The following is a 16,427-nucleotide window of genomic DNA, read 5'->3' on the forward strand; positions in this document are numbered from 1 at the left end:
AAACATTTGTCATCAGACTTGCCTGCAATACCTGTAGAAGCTGTATTCCTCCTCTAGAGGTCACCAATATACCCTGCACCTTCCAGGAAGTGACTTCTTTACTCACCTGGTCAGGCTGCTGGGAAATACGTAACAAGATATCAGACCAAATTCTCAAGGGGCTTTATTGGCTTCAAAAACTCAACCTTAATTCCTTAAAGCTGTCTAATCCTATCCAGGTCTATGCAGTTCTATTTTAAACATGACATTCCAGTCAAAGCCTTAGTAATATCACCAGTGTTTCCAATGGTGTCCTGTTGCCGGGAGAACAGATTCTCATGGAACTTACACAAATTATTATAATTGCCATGGAAGAAAGAATACTCACTGAGTTTCGAATTCTGGAGGGTTCAGGTAGGGAGAAAAGATAAATGCTTCAATTTTTTCAGAAAGGAATATTTTGTCATTTTCTTTAATTCATTCAGTCCTATGTTTTTAATATTTATTTAGTTTAAACACAGCTTTCCCATTAGTTCTGGAAATTCTTACCCAGGTCAGTTTAAGATTTTAAATATATCAAACACATGTATTTGTCAAAAATCCTGTCAGCTCAGGTCATGATCCTGGGATCCTGGGATCAAGTCCCACATCCAGCTCCTTGCTCAGTGGGAAACCTGCTTCTCCCTCTGCCTGCCACTCCCCCTTCTTGTGTGCTCTCTCCCTGACAAATAAATAAAATCTTAAAAAATATATTTTTTCTATGAATCTTCTTGAAGGCAAAATACATTTGGCAAAAGCATCAGAACAGTAACAATACATGACAAAAAAATCAGAAATGGACATGGTTAAAGATCTGTTCTCTAAATTAGCTGTAGCATTTACCCATACAATACAACCTAAGGTTTATCACTACTGTTTTGACAATGCTGTCCAAGTAATTTTACATGCCAATAAATAAGCCAAATTAGTAAAAAAGTCTTCATCTACAATGTAAATCTTGTAAATTTGTTGAAAATCTCAGAAAGTTTAAAGCACATGCCTAAAACATATTACAGAACATTATAAATCTCATATTTATATTTAACCAAAGTGACAATAAGAGATTCTAGAGGAAATCATATTTGGTAGCAATAGATAGAGCCTTCAACATTGAGAATGTTGTTTGTTTATTTGTTTATTTGTTTGTTTATTTATTTATTTATTTATTTATTTATTTAAAAGTAGGCTCCATACCCAATGTGAGGCTTCAACTCAAAACCCTAAGATCAAGAGTTGCATGCTCTACAACTGATCCAGACTGGTGCTCTGAGAAGTTTTAACTTCCTTAAGTAATAAAAGACCTGGGAAAAACAAAACATAGATGGACTGGTTTTTTAGGTAGTTAAAGAAAAAAAAAAGTGGTTTTATGGGCAGAAAAATGAGAAGAAAAAGCTTTCTGTAAATTTTATTATCAGGAGCAGACTAGCAATCCAAATAAACTTTATCTTTTTAACAAATAGAAAAGCAGATTTTCAAACTTATACCAATGTACTTTAAAATCCATTCATTTTCAACCGTACTCCTGATCCCTTATAACAAAATTTCTAAAGATTTCCCTTCACAAACCTTCTACAGCTTTCCTTTTCATTCAGAATTCATCCTAAGCCTTTTCTTAGCAAACAGTTTCATTTTAGGACAGAATAACCTCTCCCCCATCTTGATAATATGTATCCCCATTCTTTATATATTTTTATTATAAATAAACATATTTTCTTGAGTACAGAATTGGCTTCTGTTATTGCCATCAATTTTAATTACATTTAGCAGAATTTAAATTCTTAGAAACTTTAGTCTCTAGTGAAAATTAAGTAGTAACCAATTGTGAACTGTCACTTACACAAGAATTCTTTAGATCTGAAATTCATGAATATATTTTAATTCTAAAAACTTAAGATTTTCTCTAGTACTGTTTTTCAAAAAAGCATAACACATGGTTACCAGCAGATCCAAGTATCTTCAAAGTCTCTGCAATTAGCAGCCAAAAAGCACAAAACTATCTTCAGTAATCAATGCTTTACTTGTTTATCTTATTTGGAAAAGACTTTATTACCCAAAGAACTCAATCAAATTTATCATTTAACTTAGCAAATCTTCAAAGAGTCAGGATACCAAAGATTTTGAAAGCTATTAAAAGTCTTATATATAAATATGTTCATGTATTTAACCTACCTGTTTTTTTACTATTATCCATTAAAATATTTGAGACAGACAAAATTAACCATCATTTTAATTCATCTTCTTGATGACAAATTGCAACAGAGATCCCATGAGCTTATTTGAGTTTTAGTAAAACTTGGTAGAATAAAAGTTTTATATTTAATGCTGATAACTCCAAAGACATGTCTACCTTAATTAAACTAACAATCTTAAATCAGTTTAAATATAAATATGTTGCACCTGGTTTCACTTAAAGGTCAATCAATGTGTTCCCCACTGTCAAGGAAAAGGAAGTGGCAGTTAAAGTCTAAAGGAACCCTTAGGACCCTGAATCTTGATTAAGTATGTCCTCCAGGTTGAACCTCATAAAGAGGTGGCCCAACAGCTTGGGGTGCTCTTTGCTCCTTAATACCAAGCATAGGAAGAGCACCAGCCAATAACACTGGAGGCATGAGGATGGGAGAGGAGCCAGTTATGCAAGCTGCACCCATAGTAGGGCAGAAACAGGAGGGGGAGGTAGAGGCAAAAGAGGTGAGGTGCCATCAGCAAGACTGGAGGAAGATAACAGTCCAGAGTGCAAAGAAATTGGACTCCAAGTAGCAAAGCTGGTCAGCTCGTTCAGAGGAAGAGACACACATTTTCTATCCACCAACAAAATGTGAAAATAGGCAACACATGTTGGGCTGGAGAAGACAGGGAACCTCCCCAAAACAAAAGGAGTTTCAGGAGCTGCTTGGGAGTATTCCTTAAAGTCCCTGTCTTGAGGTAGATAGACCAGATAATTGGCTCCAATTATCATAGCCATAAACCTAGAAGTGAATGAGGGAGGAAAGCCTATATACAATGATAGGCAATATTCATCCAGTTCTCTCAAAACATATTCCATATCTGACACACAAAAGAAGAAGCAAAGAGGAGATGAGTGATTCAGGAAAATAGAGGGAGACATGTACAGGATCTTGGCACAACCAGTTTACAAGAGAGACAAGGTGGAGGCACATAGAAAACATGACAGATCATAGGTGACTTGGTGGATTAACAGAAGTAGAAGGGTTGATGCAGCTGATCTGATGGTGGATCGAAGGGTAGAGGGTAAGGAGAGTGGTGTCCTTAGGCCACCTACAGGAGGATGGACAGATCAGCATTTTGGTACTGGACCATAAGGGTCTAACCATATGGGATTTTGGTCCATTTTTCCTGACACCCACAAAAGTGTTCTAACTTATAAACAGTATTAACATTTAAGGACCCATTTATGGCCATTTTTCATCATCCTCCAGAGAACATTGAAGCCAGGCATTATTATAGAAGAAGATGAGGTGCTTCTTTAAATCCTGTTGTCCAAATTGACTCCAATGTGTTAGCAGGCAACCCAAAAGGGAATCCTTTGGGACTGAGAAAGGTGATCCCATAGTCAATCCCTACAAAATGAGGAAAGTACACTAACAACCTAGAAGTCCATTACCAAGATCCCCCTCAGTTTCCAAATAGCATCACCTCAAGAATATTGCTGAAGTTTCCTGGGATTTAGAGAGGTGGAAGACACCTCTCTTGACCACTCTGACACCTTTTTTCTACCTGAGAAGGGTGTTGACCTCCTTTCACTTCCCTATTGCATCCTAGGCTACAACAGGTGCTGGTGAATGGAATTAATACCACAAAGATTGGGACTTCTTTCCATTTTGAGGGAGTCAATATATTTGGTAACCAATAACAATACCATTTGTGAGCCTCTAGATCTAACATGAATGAATGGGGTAGAGGTCCTGGCCTTTGTGAAGAAGGGGCAGCTATTTTATATCATAGTACGAATCATATACCTAAGCTGGAAGTACTTTCAATCTGAGGGCAATCTCTGCTTGCACCACCCTCATAACATCAATATAGTCACCAACCTAGAACCTTTCTTAGCCTCCTTGTCTCAGAGTTGTTTATGGAAGTTTTAGCGGACTGGCATTATTGTTTTAGTTATTGGTCACTGATGATTGAAAATCTTCAGCCATACTCTGTCCCCAGAGACTATGGGGTGGGGGACATAGTTCTAATCCTGTAACCCTCTAAACACATGGGTCATTACTCTGCAGATTAGCCCTCATCCTGAAGTTATCTTGGGGCCGCATCTTGAGTCACCTCAATAACATGAACTCAATAACATGAACTTGGGAGTGACAAAGCAGGCTCATTATAAAAAACAAACAAAAACTGCTAGTATAACTGAACAAATTTCAAAGGTTTTAGGAACTTTGTGTGGGAAACAGGTGATCTTATGTATAGTACTGCAGGCAATTTTTCAAACTATTACAAAAATTAAGCATATCCTTGTCGATAAATAATGACCCAGCTAGCCATTGTTGAATATCTGTGTGGTATATTTCCAGGCTACTTTAAAAAATCATCTCCTGAGTTGGTGATAGGGAAAGAGTACCATCATGTAAGAATAGAATAAGGCAGAGACCTAATCATCAAAACTGTTACATTCAATTGATGGGATAGTTTGATTAGTTTAGGAAAATTTCCATGTCTTAATTTTCTAAATTCTTGATTTAGCAAACAATTATTTCATTGGTCTTAATATGTGGTTTTACAATTTTTGTTGAGCATATAGGCTTATTTTTAAATTGTTAAATATTTTAGGTTTAGGGAAATAATGAAGATATCCACTGAAGACTTTTAAGAACATGAAAACTTTTTTTTTAAGTAGGATATAGTACTTTATTTTATTTTATTTTTATTTTTTTATTAACATATAATGTATTATTTGTTTCAGGGGTACAGGTCTGTGATTCATCAGTCTTACACAATACACAGTGCTCACCATAGTACATACCCTCCCCAGTGTCCATCACCCAGCCACTCCATCCCTCCCACCTCCCTCCTCTCCAGCAACCCTCAGTTTGTTTCCTGAGATTGAGTCTCTTATGGTTTGTCTCCTTCTCTGCTTTCATCTTGTTTCATTTTCCCTCCCTTCCCCTATGACATGAACATGAAAACTTTTGATTAAAATATGATTGTACAAGATAATATGTTTATAGATGCTTGCATTAATACAGAATATCATGCCCCCCAGTTCTTTTTCTGAACTAATCACATTGAATAATCACACTGAGTCCCAGTGAATATATCTTCTTTTGATAACTATTAATTATTTTTAGTTTTTTAAAAGTATTAAATTAACTTATTGATTAAAGTCTTAAGCTCCGTTTGAATAATTTTTTCTACCTATAAAACAGGCCCATTACATTCAAGCAATAGGATAGTTTGATTAGTTAAGGAAAATGTTTTTATTTAATATCTTAATCTTTGAATTGTGTTATTTAACAGACAATTATGTCCCGAGTTTTCTTTTTTTATTTAAATTTAATTAGCCAACATATAGTATATCATTAGTTTTTGATATGTCAGTGATTCATTAGTAGTGTATAACATCCAGTGCTCATCATAATACCTGGCCTCCTTAATGCCCATCACCCAATAAACCCATCTGCCCACCCACCTCCTTGTCTGAACCCTCAGTTTGTTTCCCAGAGTCAAGAGTCTCTCAAGGTTTGTCTCCCGCTCTGATTTCTTCCAATTCAGTTTTCCCTCCCTTCCCTATCGTCCTCTGCACTAGTCTTTATACTTCACATATGAGTGAATCCATAAAATTATCTTTCTCTTATTAACTTATTTCACTTAACATAATACCCTCCAGTTCTAGTCATATTGATGTAAGTGGTAGGTATTCATTCTTTCTAATTGCTGAGTAATACTCCATTGTATATATGAACCACATTTTTTTTATCTATTCATCTGTTGAAGGGCATCTTGGCTCCTTCCCCAGTTTGGCTTTGGGGACATTGCTGCAATGAACATTGGGGTGAATGTGCCGCTTCTTTTCACTACATCTGTATCTTGGGGGTAAATACCTAGTAGTGCAATTGCTGTGTTGGAGGGTAGCTCTATTTTTAACTTTTTGAGGAACCTCCATATTGTTGTCCAGAGTGGCTATACCAGCTTGCCTTTCCACCAGCAGTGTAAGAGGGTTTCCCTTTCTCCACATCCTCACCAACATTTTTTGCTCCCTGTATTGTTAATTTTAGCCATTCTAACTGGTGTAAGATGATATCTCATTGTGGTTTTGATTCGTATTTCCCTAAAGACAAGTGATGTGGAGCATTTTTTCAAGTGTCTGTTAGCAATTTGTATGTCTTCTTTGGAGAAGTGTCTCTTTTTGTCTTCTGCCCATTTCTTGACTGGCTTATTTGTTTTTTGAGTGTTGAATTTGATGAGTTCTTTATAGATCTTGGATACCAGCCCTTTATCTGATATGTCATTTGCAAATATCTGCTCCCATTCTGTAGATTGCCTTTTAGTTTTGTTGACTCTATCCTTTGCCGTGCAGAAGTTTTTTTGTCTTGATGAAGTCCCAATAATTTATTTTTGCTTTTGCTTCCCTTGCCTTTAGAGACATGTCTTGCAAGAATTTGCTGTGGCCAATGTTGAAGAGTTTACTGCCTATGCTCTCCTCTAGGATTTTGATGGATTCCTGTCTCACATTATGTGTTTCATCCATTTTGAGTTTATATTTGTGTATGGTGCAAGAGAATGTTCCAGTTTCATTCTTCTGTAAGTGGCTGTCCAATTTTCCCAGCACCATTTATTGAAGATATTTTCTTTTTTCCATTGGATAGTCTTTCCTGCTTTGTAGAAGATTAGTTGACCATAGAGTTGAGGGTCCATTTCTGGGCTCTCTACTCTGTTCCATTGATCTATGTGCTTGTTTTTGTGTCAATAGCATACTGTCTCGATGAGCACAGCTTTGTAATAGAGTTTGAAGTCCCACATTGTGATGACCAAAGCTTTGGTTTTCTTTTGCAATATTCTCCTGGTGATTTGGGGTCTTTTCTGGTTCCATATAAATTTTAGGATTGTTTGATCTAGCTCTTTGAAAAATGTCAATGTTATTTTGATAGGGATTGCATTGAATGTGTAGATGGCTCTGAGCAGCATAGATACTTTAACAATGTTTATTCTTCCAATCCTTGAGCATGGAATGTTTTTCCATCTCTTTATGTCTTCCTCAATTTCACTCATAAGTGTTCTGGAGTTTCTAGAGGAGAGATCCTTTACCTCTTTGGTTAGGTTTATTCCTAGGTCTCTTATGGTTTTTGGTGCAATTGTAAATGGGATCAATTCCTTAATTTATCTTTCTTTAGTCACATTATTAGTGTATAGCAACACAACTGATTTCTCTGCATTGATTTTTTTATCCTGCCATGTTGCTGAATTGCTGTATGAGTTCTAGCAATTTTGGGATGGAGTCTTTTATTTTTTTCACATTAAGTATCATGTCATCAGTGAAGAGAAAGAGTTTGACTTCTTTGCCAATTTGAACGCCTTTATTTTCTTTTTGTTGTCTGACTGCTGAGGCTAGAACTTCTAGTATTATGTTAAACAACAGTGGTGAGAGTGGGCATCCCTGTCATGTCATGAGTTGTCATTCATGACTTTGCAATTAACCCTGAGCATATAGGTTTATTTTAAAAATATTAAGTGGTTTAGGGATTAGGACAGTAGCCTAAACCTGTTGAAGACAATTTGGAATACAAATGCCTCTTCAATTTACATATGTTAGGAGAGCATAATATATTTGTGGCTGCTTGCTTTAACAGCTGACTATTACTTCCAGTTCTTTTCCTGACATGGACATAGTATATTACCTCTCAGTGACTATTTCTTCTTTTGATACCTATTTTTACCCATTCTTGTTTATAATTTGTTAGTCATTTTAAAACTGATAAGTAAATCTGAAACTAATATAACACTGTATGTTAATTATATTTGAATTTTTTAAGCTAACTGATTAAAGTTGTAAGCCTATATTGCATTTGATTTTTATTTTCAACTACAGAACAGGCTTATTATCATGAATTATCATAAATATCCCTTTGGCTAATGCAATTGATCTGTTTGTGCCTGTCAGATTACTTAAGTACATTAAAAAATAATTCACAGTTGGTTAAACTGAGAGGTGTGTTATACTTCCTTTCCTTTCCTGTGGGAAGTTCCAAAGAGTTCCATATCTACAGCAGCTTTTAATTTTTGCAGAGCTGTGAGGACTAGATTAAAAGCAAGAGCAATGATCTCAAGACTTAATTAGTTGTCATTTCATCCAGAATATTCCTGGACAGGTGCTGAATACTGCAACAATAATGAGAAAGTCTACCCACCCAGCTCATGTGATTGTGTATGAAAGCTGTTCCCACACATTAATTTTGGGAGAATATCATACCACCAAAATCTCTCCAATACCTAAATTGTTCCTCTTTATGTATTGCTTTTAGCTGGAGTCATGGCAAAGTTTTTCACCAACAGTGATAGTTCTTTTATTTTTTTTAACTGTATTTTTTAGTAATTTCAAAAGACTACTTGTAAACATGATTAAGATATATACAAATATCAATACAATGAATTCTCTTGTACCCCTCTTCTGTTCTAAATGATTTTCTCCTTCCTGAGAGATATCTGCCATCATGATCACTATGCTAAACTTCCCCTTAAGTATTACCACAGCAAAGTATTTTTGCCATCTGCAACCAGGGGGATTAAAACAAAAACAAATCAAAAAGTTATTGTTCAAGGGTAGGAAGCAAGATGGCGGAGGTGTAGGAGACCTGGAAATGACCCAAATCAACAAAATCATGAATGAAAGAGGAGAGATCAAAACCAACACCAAAGAAATACAAGGAATTGTAAGAACATATTATGAGCAACCCTATTCCAGCAAATTAGATAACCTGGAAGAAACGGATGCATCCCTAGAGATGTATCAACTACCAAAACTGAACCAAGAAGGAACAGAAAACACGAACAGACCTATAACCCCTAGGGAAATTAAAGCAGTCATCAAAAATCTCCCAACAAACAAAAGCCCAGGGCCAGATGGCTTTCCAGGGGAATTGTACCAAACATTTAAAGAAGAATTAATACCTATTCTTCTGAAAGTGTTCTAAAAAATAGAAATGGAAAGAAAACTTCCAAACTCGTTTTATGAGGCCACCATTACCTTGATTCACAAACCAGACAAAGACCCCATCAAAAAGGAGAATTACTGACCTATACCCTTGATGAACATGGATGCAAAAATTCACACCAAAATACTAGCCAATAGGATACAACAGTACATTAAAAAGATTATTCACCGTGACCAAGTGGAATTTATCCCTGGGATGCAAGGTTGGCTCAACATCTGCAATCAATCAATGTGCTACAATACATTAATAAAAGAAAGAACAAGAACGATATGATCCTCTCAATAGTTGCAGAAACAGCATTTGATGCAGTACAGCATCCTTTCTTGATCAAAACTCTTCAGAGTATAGGGATCGAGGGTACATACCTCAATATCATAAAAGCCATCTAAGAAAAACCCACAGTGAATATCATTCTCAATGGGGAAAAAGTGAGAGCTTTCCCCCTAAGGTCAGGAACACGGCTGGGATGTCCACTCTCACCACTGCTATTCAACATAGTATTAGAAGTCCTAGCCACAGCAATCAGACAACAAAAAGAAATCAAAGGCATCCAAATTGGCAAAGAAGAAGTCAAACTCTCACTCTTTGCAGATGATATGATAGTTTATGTGGAAAATCCCAAAGACTCCACCCCAAAACTGCTAGAACTCATACAGGAATTCAGTAAAGTGGCAGGATGTAAAATCAATGCACAGAAATCAGTGGCATTCCTATACACCAACAACGAGACAGAAGAAAGAGAAATTAAGGAGTTGATCCCATTTACAACTGCACCCAAAACCATAAGATACCTAGGAATAAATCTAACCAAAGAGGCAAAGGATCTGTCCTCAGAAAACTCTAAAATACTCATGAAAGAAATTGAGGAAGACACAAAGAAATGGAAAAATGTTCCATGCTCATGGATTCGAAGAACAAATATTGTGAAGATGTCAATACTACCTAGAGCAATCTACACATTCAATGCAATCCCCATGAAAATACCATCCACTTTTTTCAAAGAAATGGAACAAATCATCCTAAAATTTGTATGGAACCAGAAAAGACCACGCATAGCCAGAGGAATGTTGAAAAAGAAAAGCAAAGCTGGCGGCATCACAATTCCGGACTTCCAGCTCTATTACAAAGCTGTCATCATCAAGACAGTATGATACTGGCAGAAAAACAGACACATAGATCAATGGAACAGAATAGAGTGCCCAGAAATGGACCCTCAACTCTATGGTCAACTAATCTTTGACAAAGCAGGAAAGAATGTCCAATGGAAAAAAGACAGTCTCTTCAACAAATGGTGTTAGGAAAATTGGATAGCCACATGCAGAAAAATGAAACTGGACCATTTTCTTACACCACACACAAAAATAGACTCCAAATGGTTGAAAGGCCTCAATATGAGACAGGAGTCCATCAAAATCCTAAAGAAGGACATAGGCAGCAACCTCTTCAACCTCAGCCACAGCAACTTCTTCCTAGAAACATCGCTAAAGGAAGGGAAGCAAGGGTAAAAATGAAGTATTGGAACTTCATCAAGATAAAAAGCTTTTGTACAGCAAAAGAAACAGTCAACAAAACCAAAAGACAACCGACAGAATGGGAGAAGATATTTGCAAATGACATATCAGATAAAGGGCTAATATCCAAAATGTATAAGGAACTTATCAAACTCAACACCCAAAGAACAAAGAATCCAATCCAGAAATGGGCAGAAGACATGAACAGACATTTTTCCAAAGAAGACATCCAAATGGCCAACAGACAAATGTAAAAGTGCTCAATATCGCTCGGCATCAGGGAAATCCAAATCAAAACCTCAATGAGATCCCACCTCACACCACTCAGAATGGCTAAAATTAACACGTCAGGAAAGGACAGATGTTGGCGGGGATGTGGAGAAAGGAGAACCCTCCTACACTGTTGGTGGGAGTGCAAGCTGGTGCAGCCACTCTGGAAAACAGTATGGAGGTTCCTCAAAGAATTAAAAATAGAGCTGCCCATTGATTTTAAGTGGATAATAACATAGAAGTATCTCAAATACATGCAATATAAAATATAAACTTCAATTCAAAATTGATGTAACAGAAATTTTAGTATTTTATTTTTTTAAATATTTTATTTATTTGACAGAGAGATAGAGCGAGAGAGGGAACACCAGCAGTGGGAGTGGGAGAGGGAGAAGCAGGCTCCCCGCCGAGCAGGGAGCCCGATGTGGGACTCGATTCCAGGACCCCGGGATCATGACCTGAGCCTAATGACTGAGCCACCCAGGCGCCACTATATGTAGTTTTTAAAAAAGATTTTACTTATTTATTTATTTGCTCTGTGGGAAGCCTGCTTCTCCCTCTCCCACTCCCACTGCTTGTGTTCCTGCTCTCACTAACTCTCTCTCTGTCAAATAAATAAATAAAATCTTTAAAACAATAAAAATAAATAAATAGAATAAAAAACTATATACATATGCCATATATATATTATTGAATTAAACCATGATTGTGATATGCTCATTATTGTGTCTTATTTATAGCTATTTTGATGCACAGAATATCTGTATCATTTAATGATACTCTGGGTATTGCTCATATATGCTAGATACTTAAAACAATGTAATATTTATGAAAGGTTTTGCACACTTAAAATTTTTCACTGCTTACCAATTAATTTACATAAATAGTAAATAAGGATTTGCTATCTTATAGATTATGAATAAATTCCAATCCTAAAATCTTGGTAATCATTAATCTATTTTAGTTTTTGATAGAGTGAATTTGTAAGGGAAATACAAATGTTACATAAATATAAAAAAGAAATCATTTGCATATACATCTAATTCTACTACCATAGATACTTACAGATAAGAAAAATGAAAGCTTGAGGCTTTAGGGAAAATATAAATAATCTCTGAAAATAAAGGAGATTCTCCATGTTTTATTTGCAGGTAATGCTATATTTCAGAGTAAGTTGGACATAACTTGATTTAAGCAGGTCTTAATAAACCAGTTAGATAATTAGTCAAATTACCAGTTAATTAAAATGTGATTAATTTTATAATTAATAACTTAATCAGTTAATAAATTAATCTACCTCCTACCTTTGAGGATGTATGATTACTGGTAACAAAATTCAAATAAGTAAAACCATTTTTTATGTTCCTTAGTGTTATAAACATTTATGAAATTGACTTTTTGTCATGCACACGTTTAATCAAATTCAGCATTTTGCGAGTACATACTAGGTATAAAAATTAACTGTTGCAAGGTCTCTACACTGAGGTAAGTTCCCTCTAATCGTGCGTAAACACAATGATAATATGACCAATATGGTGGTAGGTGCTTTGTTGCAATATCTGTGGTAGCTGGAAGCCTGGCATATTGAAACCATGTACTAAACACACATGTAAAATAGAGAAATATAGCCATTTTGTGTCTCTCACCTGAAAACTGAGGTATAGTAGTTTTATATTTATTTTTCTGTACTTTTTAAGCTAAAACAATTTCTCACGACATCAAAGAAAATCTTGAGACATTAACTTAAACATATGAGAAACATGAAAAAGCCATAGCCATAATTAAGAGATATATCACTTTAATATTAACTAAAAGGCATGACTATGAGGCTCTTTCAACACAGAAGTACACAAATTTTAGAAAACTGGGAAGGCATAATATTTCCTAACACCGTGAGTAAATTATGTGTGGCATACTAACAAGATATACAGAAATAACAGAAGAGTGATGTGTACTGCAAGATATACTTGTTATGCAATTTATTTGGATTAAAAAATATTGTATAATAACAACAGAGATGTATGATAGGATGCTAAGGCAAACATCTTGTCATGAAGTGAAAGATTAAAGACATAATTATTCCTCCAAGTCTCATTTTTTTCTGTCGTTTGACCACATCTTCTTAAATAAATGCCTAACCTTCCTTTCAAACAACTCTGACTCCTTATAATTCCTTGCCTTCCAGGCATGAACTGAGCCATGGAAGATGCAAATGACACCACACAGTATACTTCATTCTTTTAGGGCTCTTTAACTGCACTCAGACCCATCTGTTCCTCTTTTCAATGGTGCTCATGCTCTTCCTCATCTCCCTGATGGGCAATGCCCTCATGATTGTGCTCAACCATAAGGACCCCAGCGGCACACACCCATGTACTTCCTGCTTAGCCAGCTCTCCCTCGTGGACATGACGCTGGTCTCCACCATAGTCCCCCAGATGGCAACCAACTACCTGAAGGGCACCAGGTCCATCTCTCCTGCTGGCTGTGGAGCCCGGAGTTTACTGTTTCCCATGCTGGGAGAGGGTAAGTGCTTCCTCTTAGCGGCCATGGCCTATGACCGCTATGTGGCCATACGTCACCCCCTGTGCTACCCCATCCTCATGAATCAGAAGCTCTGCTTGCACGTGACCACAGGCTACTGGCTTCGGGGAGGGGTGGATGGGCTGATGCAGCCTGGTGCCACTCTGAGCTTCCCTTACTGCCATTCTCGAGAAATCACCCACTTCTTTCGTGAGGCACCCACACTCACGCACCTTGCCTGTGCCCACGCTACCTTTTTTAAGATTTTCACGTATGTGTGCTGCCTCCTGATGCTCTTGATCCCTCTGTCTCTCCTTTTGGCTTCCTACAGTCTCATCTTGGCTGCTGGGCTGCGCATGCGGTCCACTGCAGCTCAGAAGAAAGCGTTTGTCACCTGCTCCTCTCACCTGGCTGTGGTGGGGCTCTTCTGTGGCACTCTCCTACTCATCTATGTGCGGCCCAAATCCTACCGCTCAGTGGCCCATGACAAGGTGGTCTCTGCTTCTTACACCATCTTCACCTGTGTTGAACCCCCTTATCTACAGTGTGAGGAACAAAGACGTCAAGGGGGCTTTGAGACAATGGCTAGAGAAACATTTTCTGGGACGTCTATAGTGAGAGGAATTGGATAAACTGGCAGCAGCCAAACGGGATCCATTATGAAATTTGTGATATCAATATATTTTGTTCTCACTTGGCCAGTTTTCACTATTGAAATATATATTTACTTTATATTTAGTACATTAAAATTTACATTTGTCCTGCTTTCATACATCCTTATAGTATTTTTGTTCTGGACTTTGGACCTCAGCAATAAGAGTAAATGGCTGAGGCACTGTAAGTAAAAGATATGCTAGACATTGATAAAATAAAGGAGATTTTCAACTTTTAATGTGCATGGGCCCTGCTCATTGGATCTCAAGGAAACCAAACTTTAACCATTACCAGAGTCAGCAAATTCAATTTCTGACCTTGGCACCAATTGTACATCTGATTCATTTATAAATAACCTAAAATGGAGCATATTCCAAGCATATGGCTAAGTGTAGAACCTCCCTGATCCCATGAGACTGAAGTCAGACAATCCTGCAGATAAACTAAGTCCTAAGTTTACAGTCCTAAGATAAGGTCTATAACTTTCTGAAATACCTTTCACCTAATGATTTGAACATTTCATGTTTTATGTCCTTAGTAAAGACTGTATCCCAGGCAGTTGTCCTAACCTGGACTGGAAAAACAAAACCAAAAACAAAACCAAAACAAAAAAAAACCCCTTTCTTTTAGAGATTTTAAAAGTTTGTTCATTTTGTGTCAACAACACCAACTCTGTGTGTGTGTGTGTGTGCAATTTTGAGGATGGATTATTTAAAGAGTGAATAATTTATTTGAAAAAAGCAATGTACATCTCAGTTTCATATAATTTTGATATAATAAATTTCAAATAAAGTTAAATGAATATGAAAAATATATAAAAATCTTGTAGGAAATATTGTCATAATTTTTGCTAGAAGAGGATTTTCTGAGGGTATATGTGAGTTAAAAATCATTATGTACAAGGTAAGTAGATTGACCTGTGTACATTTAAATATGTAGCAATCACTGGCTGGCATAATCAGTAAAATATATGACTGTTGATCTCAAGGTCATGAGTTCAAGACCCATAATGGACATACAACTTACTTAAAAAAACATACAGTAATCATGAAGAGTGGAAGTGAACATCTCTCTCTGAAAATAAGTAACACTAATTAAAAAATAATTCACACATGATAGAATTAATCACATAAATCAACACAGACAATAGATTTATTCATAATAGTAATTAAGATAAAAAAGTCCCTTTTCCCACAGATTAAAATAAATATTTTCTATTGACTTATATAGATAAGAAATCATCTTTGTCCCCAATGAAAGCCCTAGGGCTGAAGGTTTCATCTTTGTATTTCAATAAGGGACATAAATCTAATGGCTTGGGAGAAGTCTTATAATCTTTCTGCAACTGTTGAGTTGCAAGTTTTAGGATAGTTAATTTTCCAAAAAAAAAATTTTGTCTTTTTTTTAAATTTTATTTTATTATGTTAGTCACCATACATTACATCATTAGTTTTTGTTGTGGTGATCCACAATTCACTGTTTTCGTATAACACCCAGTGCTCCATGCAGTATATGCCCTCCTTGATACCCATCACCGGGGTAACCCATCCCCCCACCCCCTTCCCGTCTAAAACCCTCGGTTTGTTTCTCAGAGTCCATAGTCTCTAATGGTTCAACTCTCCCTCTGATTTCACCCCCTTCATTTTTCCCTTCCTTCTCCTAATGTCCTCCATGCTATTCCTTATCTTCCACAAATAAGTGAAACCATATGATAATTGACTTTCTCTGCTTGACTTATTTCACTTAGCATAATCTCCTCCAGTCCCATCCATGTTGATGTAAAAGTTGGGTATTCATCCTTTCTGATGGCTGAGTAATATTCCATTGTATATATGGACCACATCTTCTTTATTCATTCATCTGTTGAAGGGCATCTCGGCTCTTTCCACAGTTTGGCTATTGCGGACATTGCTGCTATGAACATTGGGGTGCATATGGCCCTTCTTTTCACTACATCTGTGTCTTTGGGGTAAATACCCACTAGTGCAATTGCTGGGTCATAGGGTAGCTCTATTTTGAAATTTTTGAGGCACCTCCACACTGTTTTCCAAAGTGGCTGTACCAACTTGCATTCCCACCAACAGTGTGAGAGGGTTCCCCTTTCTTCAGAGTATAGGGAAAGAGGGAACATTCCTCAAGTTCATAAAATCCATCTATGAAAAACCCACAGCGAATATCATCCTCAATGGGGAAAAGCTGAGAGCCTTTCCCTTAAGATCAAGAACACATCAAGGGTGCCCACTCTCACCACTGTTGTTCAACATAGTACTAGAAGTCCTGGC

The 16,427-nt window shown here is 36.7% G+C and overlaps 1 pseudogene; it reads left to right on the forward strand.

Moving 5' to 3' along the window:
• Window positions 1-347: 347 nt before the first annotated feature.
• LOC135365296 (olfactory receptor 2T33-like) lies at window positions 348-14,106 on the forward strand (annotated as a pseudogene).
• The last annotated feature ends 2,321 nt before the right edge of the window (window positions 14,107-16,427 follow it).

Source organism: Mirounga angustirostris, unplaced genomic scaffold, assembly GCF_029215605.1.
Source record: "Mirounga angustirostris isolate CCGP_5_RB_7025 unplaced genomic scaffold, mMirAng1.0.hap1 SCAF_7, whole genome shotgun sequence".
NCBI lineage: Eukaryota > Metazoa > Chordata > Mammalia > Carnivora > Phocidae > Mirounga > Mirounga angustirostris.